Below are 25,636 nucleotides of genomic sequence, written 5' to 3' on the forward strand. Positions count from 1 at the left end.
TAGTTTCCTACCATTGGAGTTAGGAAGTTTTGACGTGATTTTGGGGATGCAATGACTACACTCTTTGGGGAAAACAGAGGTAGATTGGCAGAACCTAACAATGTCATTTGTTCATGAGGGTCGGAAGATTTTTCTGCAAGGGAATCCAAGTCTGACAAAGGCAGGGGTTTGTCTGAAATGTACATGAAAACATGGGATGCTGTGTGAACCCCAAATCCTAATTTCTCTACTTGAGTATGTTCTCTACTAAGACTAGTGTGATGAGTAGATTGATGTGGAAACTAGTGTAGAATGGTAGAGGAAAAAGTGGAGAATTGAAGAAAAGAGGAAATTTGGAAGTTTAACTTTTGGGAAAATTTGGAAAATTGGCTAAGTGTAAATTTTGTGTGTTGATGCATTGGAAAGGTGGTGTTGATGCGTTGGAAGAGTGGTTGGGGATGGCATGTGGCTGAAGGAAGAAAGATGGAAATGATGTGTTGGAACGCATCCCATGCGTCGAGCAACCTCGACCAAATTCCCAGCCATGCATCAAGCAACCTCAGCCAGCACCCCTGTCATGCGTCGAGCAGCCTCGGCCAGACGCCTATGCGTTGAGCGCACTGCCGAGTGGCCATGCCCATGCATTGAGAGTCCTGCCGAGCAGCCATGCCGTGCGTTGAGGTGCCCTGCCATGCCGTCAAGCGTGCAGCCTATGTGGCCAAGCACGCCCATGCGGTTGAGCGAGTGAGCAATGGCTAGCATACACCCTGTCTCTTATACACATCTAGATGTGTATAAGAGACAGGGCCATGCCCATGCATTGAGAGTCCTGCCGAGCAGCCATGCCGTGCGTTGAGGTGCCCTGCCATGCCGTCAAGCTCGCAGTCCATGCGACCGAGGGAACGAGCGATGGCTAGCATACGTCGCACGCCCATGCGTCGAAGCAGCACGCCTATGCCGAAGCACCCGACCAAGCATCAAGGCGCCAGCGCAGCCCATGCAGCCAAGCACACCCAATGCGTCGAGCGGCCAGTGTGCCCATGCATTGAGCGACTAGCCTATGCAGCGCGCCTATGCGTTGGTGGTCAGCACCATGTGCTCATGCCAAGCAAGCCATGCAATTCTACCTAGTGAGCCATGTGTCGAGGATGGACAGTCACCCTATGCATTGGTAATGGTTAGCTCTTACGATGGCTAAATTGAATTGTGATGGTAGTGATTTGGATTGCTATACGTTGATGATAGGTTATGTGTTGAGTATGGATTATGTGTTGAACATCCAAGAGTTGGACGCATACAAGGGATGAGATCAGCAGAAGAACATCATCAAAACCATGTGTCTTCTTGGAAGGAAAGCCTTAAGCCTTAAGAATTTGAGGTTGTGGCATCTGATTGGAAGCTCATGCATTAGCTACACAGGAGGAAGACACTTAGCTTGCGATGACCACAACATTGCGTTGATGGGGTGAGAAGGAGACACTTAGCCATGCAGCCAAGTTGGTGGTGTCAACTCTGGAGAAGGTTTGGACGCCTATAAATAGAGCCAAGAGACTTCATTTTTAGTTCACAATTCAGAAATATTGTAAAAAGAGTGGGAAAGTTGAGCAAACCTTGCGTTGGAGCCAAATCCATACGTTAGTCATAGAGGACACATCAACTTGGGACGAGGAGTTCTCCCAATTTACTCGTGCATTTGGAGTGATTTCAAAGCCACCTAAAAGCTCTAAAAGTCTAGTCTTTCGGGTAGGGTTGTTGAAGAAAAGCTCGAAGGAATCGTGCTGGAAACTGAGAAGAAGACAGAAGGGTCAGGCAGTCGAATCAGTTTAAGCCAGTCTTGAAGATTCTGTGATTCCCACTAAACCACGAGGAGTTATAAACTCAAATTTTAGAGTAAGCTTCTTGAGAAATTTTGGAATATATTTGTAGAAGAAAGCATCTCAAAATAATATTTAGAACTATAAGTAATTTAAGCTGTAATTTGAATCTGAATTCTAGGGGTGAAAAGGGAGCCCGAGGTAGAAAAGGGAGCTACTAGAGTGAAAAGCTCCTAAGCAATCAAGGTGAGTGGCTAAAACGTTTTCACTAAAACATTTGCTTAAAATGTTTGATTACAACGTGTTATAGAAAGCATGTTTTCAAGAAGATTCTTCTCATGCCAGCTAGTTTTAAAAGGGGGATGCCAAGCAAACCATGAGTTATGTTTTAAACGCATGCATGTGTGAGAAATTGTTGAAAAGCGATTTATATGTGTTAAATATACTCGGCATGCGTTAATAACTTTAAAACCATGTTTTTATATGTGTTATACTTTATATGCCTTAAAGAGAAAGTCATTTATGATAGTTTTACTTAAAACACGATACCGAAGGACATTTGAGAAGGTGTCTGCCTAACTAGATACTGAAGGACATTTGAGAAGGTATCTATTGGTACTGAAGGACGTTTGAGAAGGTACCAAATCAATCAGATACCGAAGGACGTTTGAGAAGGTATCTAAGCAGAAGTACCTGGTATGACGGTACTCAGTATGGCCATGTGCACGTAGGTAGAGTCAGAGATTGAACAAAAGGGTTCTCTCTTGACTAGCAGTTGGTGTTGGGATTGTTTTATCCATAGTAAGGGTTATTCTCAACTGAGAAATAGTTTTACTGTTTTATGATTAAAACAGCTTTATATATTTTATGCTTGGAAAATGTTTATACTGTAATACAAGTACTGTAGAAGCTTATATTTCAGTTAAACTCTTTATTGAGATTTTGCATGAGAATCAATTATTTTTCTTAAGTCACTCACTGGGCATAAGCTCACCCCGTTTTCAAATGTTTTCTTTTTCTCCCCCCACAGGTAGCGGTCAAATCCTCTGAAGATGGCTACGCATCTGCTCTGCCACTAAAGGAATAAGAGATTTGTAACCCGTCGATTTAGGTGGTTACTATTAATATTGTACACATGTTACTGTTGTTCATATAGGGACTAGGGTTTTTGGGTTTTAGGACATGTAAATCTAGTGTTGTAATGACTCTAAATATGTTATGTTTCTAAAATTAATAAATTTTTGGCCTAAAGACATTCCGCTGTATATAAGTTATATTTTGGTATCAGAGTTATTCTGCAAGAATTATTAGGCAGTAAGTGTCAGCTAGAGGGTTGATAACTACTGCAGTCACGCCCTTCTCTAGGCTAAGAGGGTGGTTTGGGGCAGGGTGTGACATGCTGCGCTGCAAGTACTTCACGAGCATTTGAGGGCGGCTCAAGAGAAAATGAAGAAGACTGTTAAAAAGGTAGCTGGACAGCCAGAACTTTAACTTGAGAACAAGGTAAAAGTGGAGGGGGGAGGTAATGATAGGCCTCCAATTATGTTGCAATATCAAAAAAGAAAGAATAAAGAAGATAAGGGGAAGTTGACGGTTGAATCGGTTGAGAATTACTTTCAATTCTATTGAGAGAAGTTGAGGTTTAAAAAGAGGAAAGAAACCGGAAGAGAATGAGGGAAGTCTGAATATCTGGTGTGAGGAAGGAGAGCTCTCGAGAATGGGAGTTCGAAGTCTCTATTTGGCGGTTAGATTCAAGCCCTCTACATTGTGTATTGTATTTCTTTATATCCAACCACCGATGTAGCAATATTCTCTAGTATGTCTCCTTCATGATACAACAACCCAACTAAAAGGTTGTGTTGCTCAAACTACTCTACAAAGAAAGATTGAGCTCAGAGCTCTACAACTAAGGGCACTATTTTTTTTTTTGGTCAATTACTCTTAAGAAAGCAAAGGAGAGAAAGATAGAATGAATGATATTATGTATTTGTTATGATATGAGAGAAATGAGTACAAGTATTTATACTATAATTTTATATCTAGATATCTAATATATAACTAAAAAGGTTTGTTTCACATTACTCCAAATAAACAAAAAAAAATAAGAATAAAATCCTCTTTTAACTCTTTCATATATAGTTAAAACTCAAAATAAAAAATGTGTAACAACAAAAGCTTCTCCACTACTGTTATCTCAAGAGAACCCATTGTAACAAGAAAAGAAAAATTCTAACAATCAATGAATTTTACTGTCATGTCATGGTCACATAAAGATTGTCACCATTCCTCTTTTCTTTTTTAGTGAAAGAAGCAATAAACAATTTATTCATCTTTCTAGAGAATGTGTGCCACATAATTACTAGGGAAATTGATTTTAAACGAGATTTTTAAACCTGAGAAAGTCTAAAGTATAGTCATCCTTATAGGATTTGAAGACAATCCTAAAGAATGTAAATCCCCTGGTCATCTTACACATAATGAGGAATAGACCTTAGTAGATTACTATATGAAGTGGGCTAAGACCTAGGCATGTAATAACAACCATAACTGAGAAGAAAATAACTCACTTCATTTTGAAAAACAACATATGTCCTTTGGAGGTCCGAATGCAATTATCAATGATAATGGAAGACGGTCTGAAAAGGGTCATTCAAAAATTATGTTAAGAGGGAAATAGACATAGATAATTTTTTATTGATGCAAAGCACTAGAAGAAGATCACTGATGAGCTTGGAATTTATCGTCACCCATAAACCCTTGCTAGTCAAATAATATTTATAAATCACCAAATAAACTACTTATACTAACGGGTAGTACAAGCGGCAAGTCTGGGGTCAAACCTCGGGGAAGCACGGAAGATTAGTTCCTCAAAACACATTTTTAGTTAAAATGGTAAAATGGGGGGTTTGGTGTGGATTGGATAAGTCGTAATGCATAGAAGAAATAAAGTGCAAGTAAAGTAAAAGATAGAAATGTAATTAAAGGAAATGACCTAGCTTAAGGGAATTAGAATTGTTCAATATAATTTCGATCGTCGAATTACTTAATGTAATGTTAGTTTCTTAAATATGTCTAGCCCAATCAATTGGACATCCAACCAATGGTCCTAATTACCTAATTAGCTAAACATACGAAAGTGAATCCATATTAAACATGATTACCCAACCACATTAAGTTCTAGGGCTTATCTAGGATGAATGTTTAATTTCCACCATCTAATTAAACACTCACTATGGTTTTCTCTAGGTTGATAGGAACAATACGATTCATTTTAAACAAAAAAAATGCAAGCCTAACTAACCTATTGCTTCTTATAGACTCACTAACAATTTCATGTCACATATGATGTAAAAGTCGTCATACGTAGCAGAAATGAGAATCAATTTTACTCTAATTGCCCAAATTAAACATGCAACCCAAATGAATTAATTAGGGTTATTTTGAAATAATACCTTTGAAGCTCCCGAAACTCGTCTATCTCCACTCGAACATGAATCGGACAACCATTAGAGTTGACCTACTATCCTCTGGACTCAGAACCGGGTTGTGGGACCCAATGGATGAAGAACCTGATAGAGAGAAAAAAATGGAAAAAGTAGAGTAATATTTGGGTTGGGTTTGGATTTTTTCAGCCCAATTTTAAAAACTAATTTTGCAAAATTTTCAAAAGTCTTTAATCCAAAATGACAACCTCATATTTATAGAAAAAGGCCATGCAAAATTGCATGAAATAACTTCATAAAAACCCAACACCTAGAATCCACTCACTAAGTGGGCTTAATGTCTCCACTATAATCCAACACCTAGCCCACTATTTTGTTAGTGGAATTATCCAATAAAAGTTTGGATTTTCCTACTAACTTTAGTCAAAGGGCAAAATAGTCATTTGGTCAAAGTCAAACTTTAGCCAGCATTGTTTGGATCCTAGTAGGATCAAACGATGTTGATCCAGTAGATGTTGAGATCTGGTTGGACTTGATTGAGAAGTTTTTTAAGGTTATGAGGTGCCTTGAGGACTGTAAGGTCGAGTTAGCGGCTTTCTTGCTGCAGAAAGGGGCTGAGAAGTGGTGAAAAATGATAGAGGCTAGAATGAATAGTTCAGAAACTATGACTTGGCTTGAGTTCAGACAGGTATTTGAGGATAAATACTACCTTAGTTCTTAGAAGCAAAGAGGGAGGAATTCCTTTGGCTAACTTAAGTAATGACGGTTGCTGAGTATGAGCAAAGATTTACTGAGTTTTCTCAGTATGCCCTTCTGATCATCGTGGAAGAGAAGAAGAGGTGTTGAATATTTGAGAATGGCCTAAGAAGAAAGATACGTACACCCATTACCTCTACATTCAATTGGGTGAATTTTACTCAGTTAGTTGAGACCACTATCCAAGTAGAGTAGAGTGTAGCAAGGGAAGATGTACTCCAGCCAGGTGAAGGACAGTTTAGAATGCCTAGAGAAACAAGAAGTAAGAGATTTAGACCCCCATTCTCTGGACATTCGGGTATAAGGAGCTTTGGAGGCTTGAGCCAACAAAGTTCAAGTCGAAATAGGTCAAGACCTACAGCTGGACAGAGTGGTAGATCAGTATCAGGTCGTGCTAGCGAGTCAGTAGCTAGTACAGGGAGGAAACCACTTTGTGTAAACTGTGGAAGGCCTCATACAGGAGTATGTTATGGCAATAGAAATGTGTGCTTCCAGTGTGGACAAGTTGGGCATTTCAAGAGAGATTGTCCTCAGCTAGAACATGGAGCACAGAACGAGCAAAGGGGAATTACCCAGCCTAGAGTGACCGGAACTAGAGGTGAGGGATCCGGTGTAGCTAAGCAGAAAGAGGTAGCTAGACGACTTCAATAGCAGCAGCAGCAGGTAGAGTATATGCTATGACACAGGAAGAAGCAGAAGAGGCTCCAGATGTTATAACTGGTACGATAACTTTATGTAATCAATCCGCTTATGCATTCTTTGATCCTGGTGCTACGCATTCATTCATATCTAGCATGTGTGCATTACATATAGATAGAATGCCTGAGCGTATGAATGAGGATTTGTTTATCTCTACACCTGTAGGAGATACTCTAGTTGTACATGAGTATTACAGGAATTGTGAAGTAATTCTTGGAAATAAGAGTTTTTGGGTTAACTTGATTCCATTAGAATTACTAGAGTTTGATGTTATCCTAGGTATGGATTTCCTAAGTAAACACTATGTCACTATGGATTGCTTTAGAAGAGAAATAATGTTTAGGAAACCAGGTGAAAAAGAGATAACCCTGGTAGGAAATAAAAGAATACTTCCAGGAAGCTTAATATCGGCAGTGAAGGCTAGGAAGCTGTTGAGTAAATGATGTGAAGCCTATTTAGCCTATGTAGTAGTTTCACAAGATAAGAAACTGGAACCTGAGGATGTACACCTGGTACAAGAATTCTTAGATGTATTCCCTGAAGAGTTACCAGGCTTACCACCTGATAGGGAAATAGAGTTCACTATTGAGTTAGTTTCGGGTACAACACCTATATCCCAAGCACCATATAGGATGGCACCAATGGAACTAAAGGAGTTAAAAGTTCAGAAACTTGTAGAGGGTTCATTAGACCCAGTGTGTCGCCTTGGGGAGCGTCAGTCTTGTTTGTTAAGAAGAAAGATGGTACTCTTAGATTATGCATAGACTATAGACAGTTGAATAAGGTGACCATTAAAAATAAGTACCCATTGCCTCGTACAGATAATCTCTTCGATCAGTTAAAGGGAGCCACGGTGTTCTCTAAGATAGATTTGAGATCGGATTATCACCAGTTGAAGGTGAAAGACATTGATGTTCCGAAGACTGCATTCAGAACTAGGTATGGACATTATGAATTCCTAGTAATGTCATTTGGATTGACAAATGCTCCTGCGGTATTTATGGATTTGATGAATAGGATATTTCATCATTATCTGGATCAGTTTGTGATAGTTTGCATAGATGATATACTAGTGTATTCTAGTAGTACAGAGAAGCACAAAGAACATCTGAGGATGGTGTTACAGATTCTAAGAGAAAAGGAGTTATATGCCAAATTTAGTAAGTGTGATTTTTGGTTAAATCAAGTCGTATTCCTTGGGCATATAGTTTCAGCTGACGGAGTTAGCATTGATTCCCAAAAGATAGAAGCAATAGTTAATTGGGAACGACCCCTGAATGTAACCGAAGTACGTAGTTTTCTCGGTTTAGCGGGTTATTATAGGAGATTCGTGGAAGGCTTTTCTAAGATAGCTCTTCCATTGACAAACCTGACCAGAAGAGATGCAAAGTTTAAGTGGTCGCCAAAATGTGAGCATAGTTTTCAGGTATTGAAACAAAAGTTAGTGTCAGCACCAGTATTAACTCTACCTACACCAGGTAAGGAGTTTGAGGTTTATTGTGATGCATCCCGACAAGGGTTAGGATGTGTGCTGATGCAAGAGGGGAAGGTAGTAGCTTATACTTCTCGACAGTTAAAGAAGCATGAATGTAACTACCCTACACATGATTCAGAGTTAGCAGCAGTTGTGTTAGCTCTAAAGTTGTGGAGACATTACCTGTTTGGTGAGCAGTGTCATATATTTACGGATCATAAAATTCTAAAGCATATCTTTGATCAGAAGGAACTAAACTTGAGACAGAGAAGATGGCTCGAATTGATCAAAGACTATGACTGTACCATTGACTATCACCCAGGTAAAGCAAATGTAGTAGCTGATGCTTTAAGTCGAAAAACTAGATCAGCTAAAGCTAGTATCAATTCAGAGAAGGGTACACTGATTCATGAGTCGTATAATGCCAGGGCAACATTATCAAACGGTCAAAAAGGAGGGTTATTAGCTTCATTTCAAGTGCGTCCTACGCTCGTAGAAGATATTCTAAGTGAGCAATTAAAGGATTTTGATTTTTAGAAGTTAGCTGAGGAAGTAGATAAAGGATTGAGGACAGACTACCAATTAAGAGCTGACAGAATGCTATTGAAAGAAGGTAGGATATGCGTACCTAAGGACAAGCACTTAAACAAGCTATTCTAGAGGAGGCACATAGTTCGGCCTATGTTATGCATCTAGGTAGTACGAAGATATACAGAACATTAAAGAGATCATACCGTTGGCCTGGTATGAAAAGAGAAATATCGGAGTATGTTGATAGGTGTCTAATATGTCAACAAGTTATACCAGAAAGATAGAGGCCAGCAAGATTATTTAATCCACTTCTAGTACCAGAGTGGAAATGGGAGCATATTACGATGGATTTCTTGTTTGGATTACCTAAGACACCAGCGAGCTATGATGGTATATGGGTAATTGTGAATAGATTGACGAAAACAACTAAGTTTTTACCTATTAGAGTTACTTATACTCTAGACTAATTAGCTAAGCTGTATGTTGATTGAGTCGTAAGTCAGTTTGGAGCTCCAGTTTCAATTGTATCAGATCGAGACTCCAGATTTACATTGAAGTTTTGGCCTAGTTTGCAGAAAGCTATGGGAACCAAATTATATTTTAGTACCGCTTTTCATCCACAGACGAATGGTCAGTCTGAGCGGACAATCCAGACATTAGAGGACATGCTGAGAGCATGTATATTACAGTTTAAGGGCAGTTGGGATCTGTCGTTAATTGAATTTGCATATAACAACAGCTACCATTCGAGTATCGAGATGGCACCATATGAGGCGCTATACGGAAGGCCATGTAGAACTTCGATATGTTGGAATGAAGTCGGTGAAAAGAAATTACTAGGTCCAGAACTTGTGCAACAGACATCAGACAACATTAAGATTATAAGAGATAATCTTAAGACGACTCGAGATAGGCAAAATAGTTACGCTGATAAGCGGAGAAGAGAATTAGAGTTTGAAGTTGGTGATAAAGTATTTTTGAAGTTATCTCCATGGAAAGGAATACTCAGGTTCGGTAGAAAAGGGAAATTAAACCCAAGATATATTGGACCCTATGAGATAATAGAAAGAGTTGGCCCAATGGCATATAGATTGGATTTACCTCCAGAATTATCTCGTATTCATGATGTGTTTCATGTGGCAATGCTTAGAAAGTATGTGCTTGATCCTATCCATTTATTGCCTGAGCAACTGGTACAGTTGAAAGAGAATTTGTCTTATGAAGAGGAACCAGTGAAGATTCTTGATAGAAAAGAACAGGTTTTAAGGAATAAGACAATCCCGTTGATAAAGGTACTATGGAAAAACCATAGCACTAAAGAAGCGATGTGGGAAGCCGAAGACCAAATCAGAAACAAGTATCCACAGTTGTTTAATTGACGGACTTGTAGCGAAATTTCGAGGATGAAATTTTAATAAAGGGGAGGTAAATGTGAACCCTGAATCTCAATTTCTCTACTTGAGTATGTTTCTATTGAGATTAGTGTGATGAGTAGGTTGATGTGGAAACTGGGGTGAAATGGTAGAGAAAAGAGTGAAAATTAGAAGAAAAGAGGAAATTTGGAAGGTTAACTTTTGGGAAAAAATTTGGAAATTTGGCTAAGTATAGAATTTTATGTGTTAGAGTGGTGTTAATGTGTTGGAAGAGTTGTTGGTGAAGGCATGCGGCTGAAGAAGGAAAAAAAAGATAATGCGTTGGAAGGCACACATGTGGGCGAGGCATGCATGGAAAGACAGCCATGTGTCGAGTAACCTCGGCCAGTGCCCAGGCCATGCGTCGTAGTAGCCTCGGCTAGCGCCTAGGCCATGCGTCGAGCAGCCTCGACCAGACTCATGCATCGAGTAGATACGCCCGTGCGTTAAGTGCATTGTCGAGTGGCCATGCCCATGCGGTGAGCACCCTGTCAAGCAGCCATGCTGTGCGTCGAGGTGCCCTGCCATGCAGGCAAGCGTGTAGCCCATGCCATGCACTCATGCGAGCGAGCGAGCAATAGCTAGCACACGCTGTCGCACGCCCATGCATCGAAGTAGCACGCCCATGTTTCTAAGCACCCGACCAAGAGTCAAGGTGCCGCGCACAGCCCATGTGGCCAAGCACGTCCATGCGTCAAGCGACCAGCGCGCCCATGCATTGAGCGGCCAGCCTATGCATTGGTGGCCAGCACCATGCGCCCATGCCAAGCAAGCCGTGCGAGTGAGCCATGCGTCGAGAATGGACGGTCACCTTATGCGTTGGTGATGGTTAGCTCCTTGCGATGGCTAAGTTGAATTTTCATGATAGTGAATTGGCTTGCTATGCGTTGAGTAGAGGCTATGCATTACTTATGGACTAGGTGTCGAGCAACCAAGAGTTGAACGCATACAAGGATGAAATCATCAGGATAACATCATCAAAACCATTTGCCTTCTTGGGAGGAAAGCCTTAAGCCTTAAGAATTTGAGGTGGTGGCATCAGATTGGAGGCCCATGTGTTGGCAAGGTGGGAATAAGACACTTAGCTTGCGATGACCACAACATTGCGTTGATGGGATGAGAAGGAGACACTTGGCCATGCAGCCAAGTAGGTGGTGTCAACTCCGGAGAAGGTTTGGACGCCTATAAATAGAGCCAAGAGACTTCATTTTTTAGATCACAACTCAAAAATACCGTAAAAGAGTGGGAGAGTGGAACAAACCTTGCGTTGGAGTCAAATCCATGCGTTAGACATAGAGGACGCATTGGACAGTGAGGTCTGAGGAGGACGCATCAAATTAGGACGAGGAGTTCTCCCAATTTACTCGTGATTTCAGAGCCACCTGAAAGCTCTGAAATTCTTGTTTTCATGGTAGGGCTACCAGAAGAAAAGCTCGAAGAGATCGGGCTAGAAAATGAAAAGAAAGAAGAAGGGTCAGGCTGTCGGATCAGTCTAGGCCAGTCTTGAAGATTCAGTTATTTCGGCCGAACCACAAGAATTTTTTAGCTCATATTTTAGGGTAAGCTTTCTGAGACATTTTAGAACATGTTTGTAGAAGGAAGTATCTCAAAATAAGGTCTAGAACGATGAGTAATCTAAGCTATAAATTGAATATGGATTCTAGGGATGAAAAGGGAGCCCGAGGTAGAAAAGGGAGCTACAGAGTGAAAAGCTCCTAAGCAATCAAGGTGAGTGGCTAAAACATTTTGACTAAAAAATTTACTTAAATATTTTATTACAACGTGTTATAGAAAGTATGTTTTAAAGAAGAATATTCTCATGAAGAATATTCTCATGCCAACTAGTTTTACAAAGTGATTTCCAAGCAAGCTATGAATTATGTTTTAAACGCATGCATGAGTGAGAAGATTGTTAAAAAGCTATTTATATGTGCAGCATGCGTTAGTACCTTTAAAGCCATGTTTTTATATGTGTTATACTTTACATGCTTTAAAGAGAAAGTCATTTATAACTAGTTTTACTTAAAACGCAATACCGAAGGACATTTGAGAAGGTATTCGCCCAACTAGATACTGAAAGACATTTGAGAAGGTATCTATTGGTACTGAAGGACGTTTGAGAAGGTACCAAACTAACTAGATAATGAAGGATGTTTGAGAAGGTATCTGAACAGAAGTACCTAAGGTATGATGGTACTTAGTATGGTCACGTGCACGTAGATAGAGTCAGAGATTGAGTAACTGGTTCTCTCTTGACTAGTAGTTGGTGTTGGGATTGTTTTTACCCACAGTAGGGTTATCCTCAACTGAAGAAAGAGTTTTACTGTTTTATGATTAAAACAAATTTATATGTTCATGTTTGGAAAATATTTATACTGCAGTACAAGTACTGTAGATGCTTATATTTCAGTTAAACTCTTTATTGAGATTTTGCACGAGAATCAATTATCTTTCTTAAGTCACTCACTGGGCGCAAGCTTAACACGTTTTCAAATGTTTCCCCCCTCCCCCCCTCCAGGTAGCGGTCAAATCCTTTGAAGATAGCTCTGCATCGTCTTTGCCACTAAAGGAATAAGAGATTTGTAACCCGTCGGTTTAGGTGGTTACTGTTAATATTGTACACATGTTACTGTTGTTCATATAGGGACTAAGGTTTGTGGGTTTTGGGACTTGTAAATCTAGTGTTGTAACGACTCTAAATATGTTATGCTTCTAAATTAATAAATTTTGGCCTAAAGATATTCTACTGTATATAAGTTATATTTTGGTATCAGAGTTATTCTGCAAGAGTTATTAGGCAGTAAGTGTCAGCCAAAGGGTTGATAACTACTGCAGTCACGCCCTTCTCTAGGCTAAGAGGTTGGTCTGGGGCGGGATGTGATATTAATAATACAAAAAAAACTTAATTTAATTGCCAAAACCTAAAAACCATTTTAGTTTCCAATCTCAATTTTATCTAATAAATTGATACCCACAACATGCAATTGAGTAAAATTATAACATGCTTTGATACCACATGATGTAAAAGTCGTCATGTGCAGCGGAAATGAGAATCAATTTTACTCTAATTTCCCAAATTAAACATGCAACCCAAATGAATTAATTAGGGTTAATTTTAAATAATATCTTTGAAGCTCCCGAAACTCATCTATCTCCGCTCGAACACGAACCGGACAACCACTAGAGCTGACCTACTATTCTCTAGACTCAGAACTGGGTTGTGGGACCCGATGGATGAAGAACCCGAGAGAGAGAGAAAAAAATGGAAAAAGTAGAGTGATATTTAGGTTGGGTTTGGATTTTTTCAGCCCAATTTTTAAAACTAATTTTGCAAAATTTCCAAAAGTATTTAATCCAAAATGACAAGCCCATATTTATAGAAAAGAGTCATGCAAAATTGCATGAAATAACTTCATAAAAACCCAACATCTAGAATCCACTCACTAAGTGGACTTAATGTCTCCACGATAAACCAACACCTAGCCCACTATTTTGTTAGTGGAATTATCCAACAAAAGTTTGGATTTTCCCACTAACTTTAGTCAAAGGGCAAAATAGTCATTTGGTCAAAGTCAAACTTTGACCAAAAAGTCAACATTTTGACTTTTTATGATTTTTTTCCATGTTGACTAATTTTGACCTCCCAAGCATAAATCCACATCCATTTTCTCAAAATTCAAATCACATTTGAGTATAAGGTCGGTCAAAATTTGACTTTTCAAAGTCAAAAGTCAACTCTGTGACTTTTTACATCTTTGACCATTTCGATTATTTCCAGCTTCCGAATATGAACGTATTCATATTCTTGATATTTAAAACACATTTAAATATTAAAGCTGTATCTCTAAACTAAAAAATCGACCACTATATCGTATATACTTGTCAGTTTCTCTGTCTACACCTAATTCGAACAATTCGAATTATTCTATCATACTGTTCTAAGTTTATTCAATATGAGCTAGTAGGGGAACCTAATGGACCTATAGATCATGGGCTCCAACTATCCGAGATTAGCTGGCTAAACTCTTTGAATGGAGCTAATCAATATTCGTTAACTCACGGGTCATTCCACTATAGTCCCATAGTGTCATTCCCCTCACTATAGATATATTTGTGTCCATATGATATAACCGTGATTAGTAAGCTAATTCTTCACAGTTTATTCATAATCTCGACTAGATCATAAAAACCGTTTTACCCCCGAGACTACATCTTATTCCTTAAGTTCCACTGATCCTCTAATGAACAATTGGTTTAAGGTCCAACCTATAAACCGAACTTCTCTCGAGCCAATGAGAGGGTGGGGCCCCTTGTTCAAGACCTAGATTCAGTACTAAAAGGAACAACCTATCTACTATCCCTATAATAGGTAGGAGTGAATTTCGTCTTACACCCTATGTTCCCAGCTATCCACCTAATCTTACCCCTAAAATGAGAGGTTTATTGGGCCAGCGATAACGAGCTGTCCTCACCTATGCAGATCTAAGGATAATTCCGAGTGAATAGGAGTTCATAGTTAGCTCAATATTAAGATTAAGTTACCTAGGTCATCAATTAACGAAATAGTCAGCTTTATACATTAAACGACATTTAGAACGTAAAAAGTGACTATTTCATAGTTCAGTCTTATGTAAACTCTTTACATAGGATGCCCCCATTTTCATGTCTCCACATGAACGGTTTAGGATCACATCGTTTGTACTAACTACAAAATGGGCCGCATCCATAGTGTCCCCAGAATAAGGCGCCAAACTTATTCATATACTATAGACCATTTTGGCTATATATTTGAACTTGATCCACATTTATGTTACTACATAAAGTTTGAACTTAAACTTAATAGCCTCAGATCCTAGTTTATTGGATTCATGAATATAGAATTTAAATTTACTAAAGATTTTCAATAACAGCTTTATTGAACAAGAATATGATATTATAAACTACGAGTTTTAGGACATAAAATCCAACAACATATTGCTAGATAATCCTAAGCATCAACAACAAATCCTCAAGTAGTTTGTTAGACAATCAAGAGAAAATATAATTTATTGTGCAAGATAAATAGAGGCAAACCCATAGCCAAGATATGAAAATTACAATTAAACAAAACTCCCAAAGTTACATTGTTTCATAATCCCCTAAACTAGAAAATAGTTGGAACTTACCTTCCCATTGAGACGGAGAAGACAAATGTCGGCATCATTCCATTAATTACATGAGAAGAAAGAAGAAAATAGATAAAAACATAAGTGGAAGAGGGAGAAGTGGAAGAAATTCAATTAGAGACCGAATTGGAGGGCTATTCTTTTGCCCTAAGTCGAAGAGAAACATTTTATATAGCAATCACAGTGTCGCAACGCTGTGAGGCCTCACTTGCGCCTCTATCAAAATTTGGAGCGTCGCAACGCTACATATGGCGTTGTGACATTACTCTATTTTCCAGCATCATATTAGGCTACTGCCTTGTAGTATTGCGCAACGCTCGGCTGAGCATTGCAATGCTCTATCCTAAGACATTTTCGTCCTTTCACATCCTTTTGAAGTTTGGTTGCTCAAATTAGCTCCTCATTACACCAAATTAACCCCGAACATCTCGTAACAACTCATTCTACCTCCAAAATGCTCAATACATATAAAATCATTAAATAAAGACATTAAACATAGTAACAACCTAGAATTAAGAAGAGGAAAATAGCACATTTTTGGTGTTATCAATCACGTCTACACCACCAAAAGTGTACTTCAATTGATATTGGCCCTTGCGTTAAGAGAAAGTTTCTCCCAATGCTTGTGCTTAGCATTGGAAGAACCTTTCTTCCAATGCATGTCTTTTCGTTGGTAGAGGTGTTCTTCTATCAATGCAATTAGGTTTGTGTTTTTCTCTCAACACAAGTTCTTGTTGACAAAGGTGTATTTATGCCGACACAATTAGAAAAAACGACCCTAGGTTGATGTCGATGTTGACACATTTTATTGCATCGGCATAATTTTTGCCAATGATTTTGGATTTCTTACGACACTTTTTTTCATGAGGAGAAATAAAAAATCTAGGAAAATTGTAAAGAATAGCTATAAAAACGAGCCAATAATGAAGGAATACCCAATTTTGGTATGATATTGCAAAAATGGGTACTTGATTTTTAGAGAGGAGTGTGAAGATTTCTTTTTTCAATTATACCTCTTTTATACCAAATTATTTATGGGTACATCATCACAACAGAATTGCAATTCTTTGTTTCTATTAGAAGTAAGAGAGTTTCGGGAGGATTTGAATAATATATATTATCTATTACCCAAATATATATATATAGTCTCTATTATCTAAATTAGGTTGAGATTTGTTCATTCTATTTTTTTTATGATTTGTTCATCTTCTTACTATACCTCTGAATTCCTTCATCCAAGGCAATAAAAACCAAAACAAAGGGGTAGATCATAAAGAAGAAATGAGATAGAAAAATACAATGACCGTTGGTGAAGTTGGCTTCGGTTTTGCTCCAATTGTGCCTTATGTTTGGACCAAAGCATACAAAACTTTTGCAGATTTTTGGGCATAGCATTGTGCACCTTCCACCATCTCTTATGTGCAACATGGCTAGAAAACTCCAGTAGAAGGTCTACATTCTAATTGCAATTGTAGTCTCGAAAGTAAATTTAAGGGCTTGAGGAGTTCCTCTTTTAGGATTTTAGATTGAAGGATAAGGGAAGTTTTCAATTTCAAATTGAGAAAGAGTGCACTCTACAAAACCATTGAGATAGGCAAACTCTAATTTTTTTTGCATGAAATCATTACGAAATCTCATTTTTAATAGGGTTTGTGAAATGATACGCTTCCCATATTTCAATTTTAAATGTTTAGTTAATATACATATAGGTCTTATAAGTTGTATGTATATACTAATGTAACCCATTTTTATTGAATATTATTATAAGTTTACATATATACTTCATGCTATTTATAATGTAAACCTGTTATATTTATGTATTTATACTTCATGGAATTTATCCATAAGACAAGTTTTTCCAAATATTTATTTACCTCTTGGTAGGTTGTATTACTTGTTTAAGAGATTGAGGATAGGTAAGGGGATTAGCAATTTTCGGCTACTTATTTATCCTTTGGTAGTTGGTATTTTTTGGTTAGTGATACTTGGATAGTTGTATTCATGCACACCATATATCCCATAAAATGTTTGTATACACTCAATAACACTGATATTATTTTTACTAGTGCATATATATAACATGCATATATATGTCTATGATTGCGAGGAAACTTAGAAATCTTGAATTTGAAATTGTATTAGGTGGAAGATTGTTGTATTTTCAATTCTTTGTTTTATTTAGTAATTTATTTAGTTTTATTATTTTATATTTGATAAGGTTTTGTTTGTTAATTCTCTCTCTTTTTTCTTTATAGGGATTGAGGTAGTTGGTAAACAATTAGCATACTTTTAGTTGGGTATTTTTGTCGCAATGAATTCAATAAATTATACTAAAATGAAGGGATAGAACTTTTTTTTTTCAAAGAAACTAAAATTGTAGTTATTTTTCAAACTCCACTATTATAAAGTAGTTATTTCTCTCCTTCATCCAAAAATCTTATAGATCCAATTGTGTATAGGTCGAGGTGTCCTAAATGTTGTATAGACATGATCCAAGCATCCCCAACTATGAAGAGAAAAGTTTATGGGCTTAAAGCCCAAAACCCACCTTGGCAACCTAAGTAGCAAAGGTCGAGTGAGCTTTTTAAATATTTTATTTAAATTTTACATTACCATTGATGTGACCCATATGAATTGTCTACAATTTTATCTTTTGGCCTATTATTTTATTACATCAATTAAGTAAAAGATAATTCAAAGATAATTTCCTAATTAAATATCCTGATAGGAGGTGTTATTACAACAAATATCACGTATGATAGCTTTAAAAAAACGCTATCGTAGACTTTTTATAGTGTTTTTCGAAATGCTATCGTAGACGATATTATTGAAAGTCACAGGGTTCTCATAACCTTTCTTCAACACTATAAAAAGTCCATTTTCGATAGCATGTTTTAAAGGCTATGAAATTTTTCATAGCATTAGCAAAAATGCTATGGTTACTTTTTAATAGTATTTTATATAGCAATGAAAAATAACGCTATAAAAAACATAACATAATGTTTTTAGGCATTCTGTCGCAGCCGATGTTATTGAAAGTCCCCAATTTTTCATAGCATTTTTTCATTGCTATAAAATAAGCTATAAATTTTTATTTTTTATTGCATAAATTTAATGTTATGACAACCTTTTATAACATTACAAAAATGCTATGAATGACATTTAATAACAACTTTTATATCAAGAAAAAAAAATGCTACAAAAATGCTATAAATGACATTCTTTTTTTTTTTTTTTTTTACATTTGTACTACTATGAAAGTCAAATGCAATTTGTATAGCATTTTGAAAGACAAATTATCTCAAATATTGATAAAATCAACTTCAATCATATAAACTTTTTAATGCAAGTAAATTTACATCAAAATAAGAGTAAAAGCATATATACATCACTCATAGTGTTACTCTCTAACCACTATAAAGCTCCAAATTATATTACAGTAAATAATAAAACAAAGTAACCTCTCTACTTTCTTTGAGTTACACCATATAGTCTTCACATCATGTAGTCTGACTAGTCGTCTTTTAATCGATTTCTGCAAAAGTAATATATATTTTCCATCAAAGAAACCTCAAACTCATTAATCAAATGTATTTACACGAAAATAAATAAATACGCAATCATTAGTTTAATAGACGACAAAACCCTTCCCATAACTCATAACACATAATAAAATAAACAATATTCACCTATCCAAATTATTTGACAATATATTCCTAATATTCAACTACACTAATGGTGCCTAAGAACCCTTCAAGACCAAAAATAAAGCATATATACTACAACAAAGAGCATAACACGAGTGAAAAGAAATAACATAATATTCAAATAAGAATCGATAAAACTATATTATGAATTAGAAAGTTGACATGCATACAAATTATAGACATTCACCACTAATCAAAATAAAATTTGTCAAAAGTCACTACCCTATATTTATCAGAACATATTAGATCAATTTTCAAACTTCTAAAGAGAGTTGTTCAAGTGATGTCATTCCAAAACCATATTGCCACCTTTATCTCGGAGGAAAAAACAACTAAAGCACTACAAGGATGTGTCTAATATAAAATAATATGGTACATAATAATTATAAGTAAAGATAAAATTGTGGTTGCATTACAAAAACTAGACGGAAACATGGAGCTTATATAATTAAGTTCAAGTGGAATTTTATTATCAAAGTAACTTTGTAAATAAATAATCTGAAAAAAAAAAAAGGTAAAACAATCTCACAAGTGCACAAAAAAATTCATAGAAACTAGAGGAAAAAAGTGGAGCTTAGACCAAATGGTGAAAAAGACATACTTCTCGTGCTTGAAATCAGAGAAAATGGAGGCAATTTTCTCATCTAAGCCCTCAACGGAAGGAAATCGGACATGAAGATTTCCATTAGCAGTGGAATGATCGTTCCAAATTTTAATTATATTTGAACAACAACAATTACAATACAAAAAAGAGAAACATACAGGCTATGTACAAAATGAAATTACAGCATGCTTTACAAAGATTAAGGGATAAAATTACACATACCTTTGAAGACTCATCTTCAATCTCCCTTGATCACGAACGCTCGAACAATCTCCAAGGTTTCAACTCATGAATGCTTGAACTCAGCGATCTCCAAGATCACGATCAATCAGCAACTACTACACCAACACCGCGAACTCAACGAACGGTCTCCAGAAACCTCGAACTATGTTGAGTTGAGTACGACACCACCACAATGGCTACCTTGGTATTCTCGGTGTGAGAATCCAGAAGTGTGAACTTGGTTAGAAGAAGAGACTGGAAGAAGAACAATCGTGTAAACGATTGAGCAAGTGGGAGATGACAAGGTCTATCGTATAGATGATGCTCAATCGTTTAGAAAAAGCTCCGCGATCGTTTAGCTATCGGCCAGCTAAATGACTATAGTGTAGTGTCATTCCACGATTGTATAGTCTCTTCTTCAGCTATCATTTTGTGAATCTAATCCACTTGACAACCAACCGCGAGTAATTTCCAAGAATAGCAACAAACATATCAAAAGAAGAAAAGTGAATAATGGCCTTTTCAAATTCCTTCAATCTAAGAAACAAAGAGGAAAATTTTTAATAGTAGTTTCAACAAATTGTTGTAATTCAATGTTATGAAAAGTAATATTTATTGTAGTGCATTCTCAATTCTGATGAAAGAATAGATGGCCTTTATAATTACAATCCCTCCTCAGACTCTCCAAATGAAAACTATTGAAATAGAACATATCATTATCAATTAGCCCATTACAATTTGCAAGGTAAGTATTTGTATGAATACAAAAGGTACTCCTTGTATTTGTATGAATACAAAAGATACTCCTGAGTATTTGTATGAATACAAAAGGTACTCCTGATAGAAATGTACGAATAAAAACATTATTACGTAATGGAAGTAGATATAGTTTCTAACATAAGTAAACAAGAATGAACTAACAACTATTTTCGTGTGGTTCAGAAAACTCAGAAATCTCTTTGTCAAAAGATCTTGCTTAACCACAACAACCTATGAAGCACAGACACAAATATGATTACACGATATGGATACGTTCGGATACAGCGATTCGTCAATTTTTAAAAAACTAAGATACTGATCCATCTAAAGATACGTCATTTTTTTATATTTTTTTAATATATATATTTCTAAAAAGCGAGGATACTAATACATTTAAGATACATTTTCTTTTTCGTAAAAACATCTAGGATATAGATAAATTTTGCATATAGATTAATAATAATAGCACAAAATAGAATACAAACACCGATATACAATACGAAAAAAGCAACATCTAAGATGTTGAAGTACAATTATTAATAAAATGCAATAGAAAAGTGACTTATATTACAAAGAAGAAGAAGAATATTAGAGGGAGAAATATGAAGATAAATGAATAACTTCTTCATTGAATTGTTGAAGATATCTAAATGATTTATATTTTATGGTGGACTTTGTGGGGACTCAAATGTGAAGATGATGATTAGATAATTCTAGGGTTTGATTTTTTATTTATTTTTTTCCTTTAGTTTTGAACTCGAGTAGTGAGCTTTCTAAAGAGGTTGCCTAGTTATAGATTGAGAAAAATTAGATAAGTTGCTTGTCTTTTTTAAAAAAAAGGTATGCGTAGAAATAGATCCGTCAAATCGCGTGTCAGATATGTATCTGGAAAGTATCTGAAAGTATCGGTATCTGATACGTGTCAGATACGGATTCTTTGCCTCACATGAAGTATCTGTGCTTCATAGACAACAACTATTTACAAATTTTTAAGAGTTTTCCAATTAAAATGTGTAAAAGATCTTGTAAATTTTCAAATAAGACTATACAATTCCTAAAAAGTGTATTTTAAGTGTTACTTTGACTTTCAAAGCTACCTTAAAAAGGCCTAAGTATCACTTTAACTCACAAAACCACTTAAAAATTTCAAAAAGAGCCTAAGTGTTGCTTTGGCAACCAAATGAGATAAAGACAAACACTGAAATTTGTGAACCATTTCAACGTCAAAACTTTTGGAAGATATAGAAGCAATCACTTAAAACTACCTGCAATGACAATTAACGTTATTCAACATTTGGAATTGGGTATCACAACAAACAAAGTGTGTCACAAGTTGCTTATAAAACATCTTTCATAAAGAAACAGTACCAAAAGCTAAAATCCCATACAAGTTCCCATCTCTCTCTCACATTGACTGTGAACTAAACTAAAAATGACTTTTCATAAAACAAAAAGAATTGAAAAGCTTCATAATGGGTTTAGAGATTTTAAGGAAATAGCGAAATACATGTGAAGAAAATAATTTCAAGTAAATCCAACGGCTAATTTCTCTAACAGCTTTATAACAGAAATGTATACAAATATAAATAGTAGGTACTTTTACATATTATGCTGTTCTTTACATTTCTTAAAACAAAAACTTGTAAAAGAAACTTATCTCTGAAAATCATTAGCAATAAACTTCATCCCTTCCCGTGGGCGTAGGCCCTGAGTTAGGCCGAACTACGTACATGTTCGTGTTCCTCTTCTCTTCTTCTTTCTGCTCATAAAATTGCATGTTTCATTTTCTTCTTTGATCACTGCAAATCGCAAATCAAAACAGCCGAAGGCAAAGGATTTTCAAGAGAGAATTTTCTTTAAACAGAAAGAAAAGAAAGATTGGAAAATTACCATCGAAGATTTGTCGGCTTCCTTCTCTCCCACTAAATCGAGATAGTGGAGGTGTCCATGTGTTGCACAGCCAGCTGAGATGTGTGGTACATTGTGTGCCTTTCGTTTCACCTACCAAATTGATTTGGGCTGAACATCCTCCTCATCGTAGGCCTTAAGTCATTTTCTAACCCAACAACATGTGAAGGCGGCGATTTCTATATGGAGAAGTGCTCTTGCCATGGAAAAAGAAAAGGAAGAAGAATACGACAAGAGGAGGAAGAATGAGCCCTAAAATGTTATCACTGGAATGAAGATGAAGATAAGAAGTGAAAAAAGATTGCATCTAACCAAAAGAAATATCAAAGATCTCACCTTGAATGCATATCCAAGTTCCTTCATGACCGAGTCTATATGTAACACATTTTCCCTTCTCATCATAATTTGTAAACTCACCTCCACTCAAGTGGATATCTTCAAATTTAGTCTCCTTCCCTAGTTGAAAAGAGGAAAATAGACAAGTAGAGATAAAGTTTGAGAAGAAAAGAAACAACAGTTTCTCTCTGTTAACTAGACCATAATGTGTTGTAAAACAAATTTTCAGATTCCCAACAATAAGGAGATTAACTTAAAAAACATTAGCAAGTATCAAAAACAAAACATAGTTCGCTATAAGAATAAAGCATCACATAAGAAACTAAATTCTAAATTTAGAAATGACTATGTTAGGAAACTGATTTTTAAAGGAATTTATTGATTAAATGGGCTGATACAATAGCTCAATATAACAGCTAGACGATGAACTTGTTCTTCATTAAACGATGAGAGCCAATCAACAACTAGACAATCACTTACTATTGTTATGTGATCGCTTACAAAACTCTAAACGATCGTTTACGAACTCTACACGATCGCTTACAGACTCTACACGATCGCCCGTTAACTCTACACGATCGCTTACTAATGCTAAACGATCGCTTACAAAATACTATGCAATCGCTTACAAAATACTATGCAATCGCTTACAAAACAATACACGATCGTTGGGTCTCTACTACTTGATCGCTTAGTAGAAGAAGTAGGCGATGAGCGGCACTCCTCGGCCGATTCTACACGATAGGCGTTCCTGAATTCCCACCCTCGAGAGCTCACTTTTCTCACTCAAGATATTCAAACTTCTGTGCCTTCTCTTTCGGTTTCTTCTTCTTTTAAACCCCAACTTCTCCCAACAGAATTGAAAGTAATTTAGTTGCGGTCCCCAACCTCCCTAACCGACTCAATCGCCGATTTCCCCTTATCTCCTCTATTCTTTCTTCTTTGATATTGTAGTATAATTGGAGGCCTATCATACTAATAAGATCTAGAAAGCTAAATGTAGAAATGATTAACCATGTGTTTCTAAATCCCATTTCTTATAATAGCCCACTAAACTGAAGTATAATTACCTGTTTATTTGTCCAAATTGGAATAGTGTACTTTGTTAGATAAGTGTTAAATTTGATGGACTATTGCTATATGCATAATATTATACATGCCAAGTGTTTTTTGAGTGTTAATTTATGGCTTGGTGAAAGGCTCTACAAAGAATATACAAAGAGGAAGCTATACATACTATGAATCGATGTACAAACATCTTATTTTTCTGTCCAAGTCGGTGTACCCTGCTAATTGCTTGCACTTCTGCAGCTGGATTGAGAAGTGGTTCCACAAGGACATGTTGAGCTTCTATAAAATTTAGGCCATTAGCTTCATGCTGAATCAAGGTAATAGAACTTGAGCAGATCTTAATTATAGTACCTTTGTCGATAGTCGTTTCTACAAGTTCTCTTTTACATTCATCTTTTGTTCTTTAAATTCACAAATGATTGTGTGAGAATTTCTGCATTTACAAATTCCTATGAAGCACAGACACTGATACAGTTACACGATATGAATACGATTGGATACGGCGATTCGTCAATTTCTAAAAAACTAAGATACGAATACGTCTAATGATATGTCATTTTTTATATATATATTTCTAAAAAAAACGAAGATACTGATACATTGAAAATACATTTTCTTTTTCTTAAAAAAATCTAGGATATAGATAAATTTAGCATACAAGTTAATAACAATAGCACAAAATAGAATACAAACATTGAAATACAATACAAAAAAAAGCAACATCTAAGATGTACAATAATTAATAAAATGCAATAGAAAAGTGACTCATATTACAAAGAAGAAGAAGATTAAAGGGAGAAGTATGAAGATAAATGAATAACTTCTTCATTGAATTGTTGAAGATATCCAAATGGTTTATATTTTGGTGGACTTTGTGGGGACTCAAACGTGAAGATGAAGATTAGATGATTATGGAGTTTGGTATTTTATTTATTTATTTTCCCTTTAGTTTTGGACCCGAGTAGTGAGTTTTTTAAATAGGTTATCTAATTTTAGATAAAGAAATATTAGATGAATTGCTTGTCTTTTTTTCTTTAAAAAAAGGTACACATAAAAATAGATACCTCAAATCGCGTGACTGATACGGATTCTTTGCCTTACCTGAAGTATTTATACTTTATAGACAAATCCTAATCATCAATATTATTATTATGGTATAATGTGAAAGAGAAAAAAAGTAAGCTACACTACTCTAGTCTAGAATGTGAGTTATTCAAATTATCATTTGACCTGTCTCCTTTCATCTTGATAAAAGAAATGTTGGCATCAAAGGCATATTGCAAAACATCTAGAACATTGTTCCAACTAGAAAAAAAAAAAAACCAAAAACAACATAAGCAACAACATGTTTGTAGCAGGACAACATAAGTGAGCCGATAAAATTATCGATATAAAAAAATTCTAAAAAAACATAACTTTCAAGTGATGATTTCTTAGGGTTCGTTCACACATTTCCTCTAGATGTCACTGCAACAAGCTGCAATAAATTTCACACAGATCAATTGACGTAACAATATAAAATTAGTCCATACAAACTGATAGATACCAGAAATTCCATTAAAATTTTTAACTTAAAATTCGAGAAAAATGATGGAAACAAAGGGTATGATAAAGAGAAAAATAAAGGATGAAAAGATGGTGGAAGTAAGAACTTGGAGATGCATAGGATAATGGTTGCGATATGGTAGATATAGAGGCAAATAAAGGCTTAAGAAGAAAGAGTCCAGAATAATATCTTTATGAGATTCGAAATGGG

At 36.1% G+C, this 25,636-nt stretch overlaps 1 long non-coding RNA gene across 1 annotated transcript; it reads right to left on the reverse strand.

The window, feature by feature from the left end:
- Positions 1-21,840: 21,840 nt before the first annotated feature.
- On the reverse strand, positions 21,841-24,477 carry LOC120082004. The gene is made up of 5 exons (XR_005483013.1): positions 24,232-24,477; positions 24,047-24,159; positions 22,810-22,929; positions 22,456-22,669; positions 21,841-22,364 (listed from the first exon to the last, which is right to left on the reverse strand). It is a non-coding gene; the product is annotated as an uncharacterized LOC120082004 (long non-coding RNA).
- Between the last annotated feature and the right edge of the window lie 1,159 nt (positions 24,478-25,636).

Source organism: Benincasa hispida, chromosome 7 (genome assembly GCF_009727055.1).
Source record: "Benincasa hispida cultivar B227 chromosome 7, ASM972705v1, whole genome shotgun sequence".
Taxonomy (NCBI): Eukaryota; Viridiplantae; Streptophyta; class Magnoliopsida; order Cucurbitales; family Cucurbitaceae; genus Benincasa; species Benincasa hispida.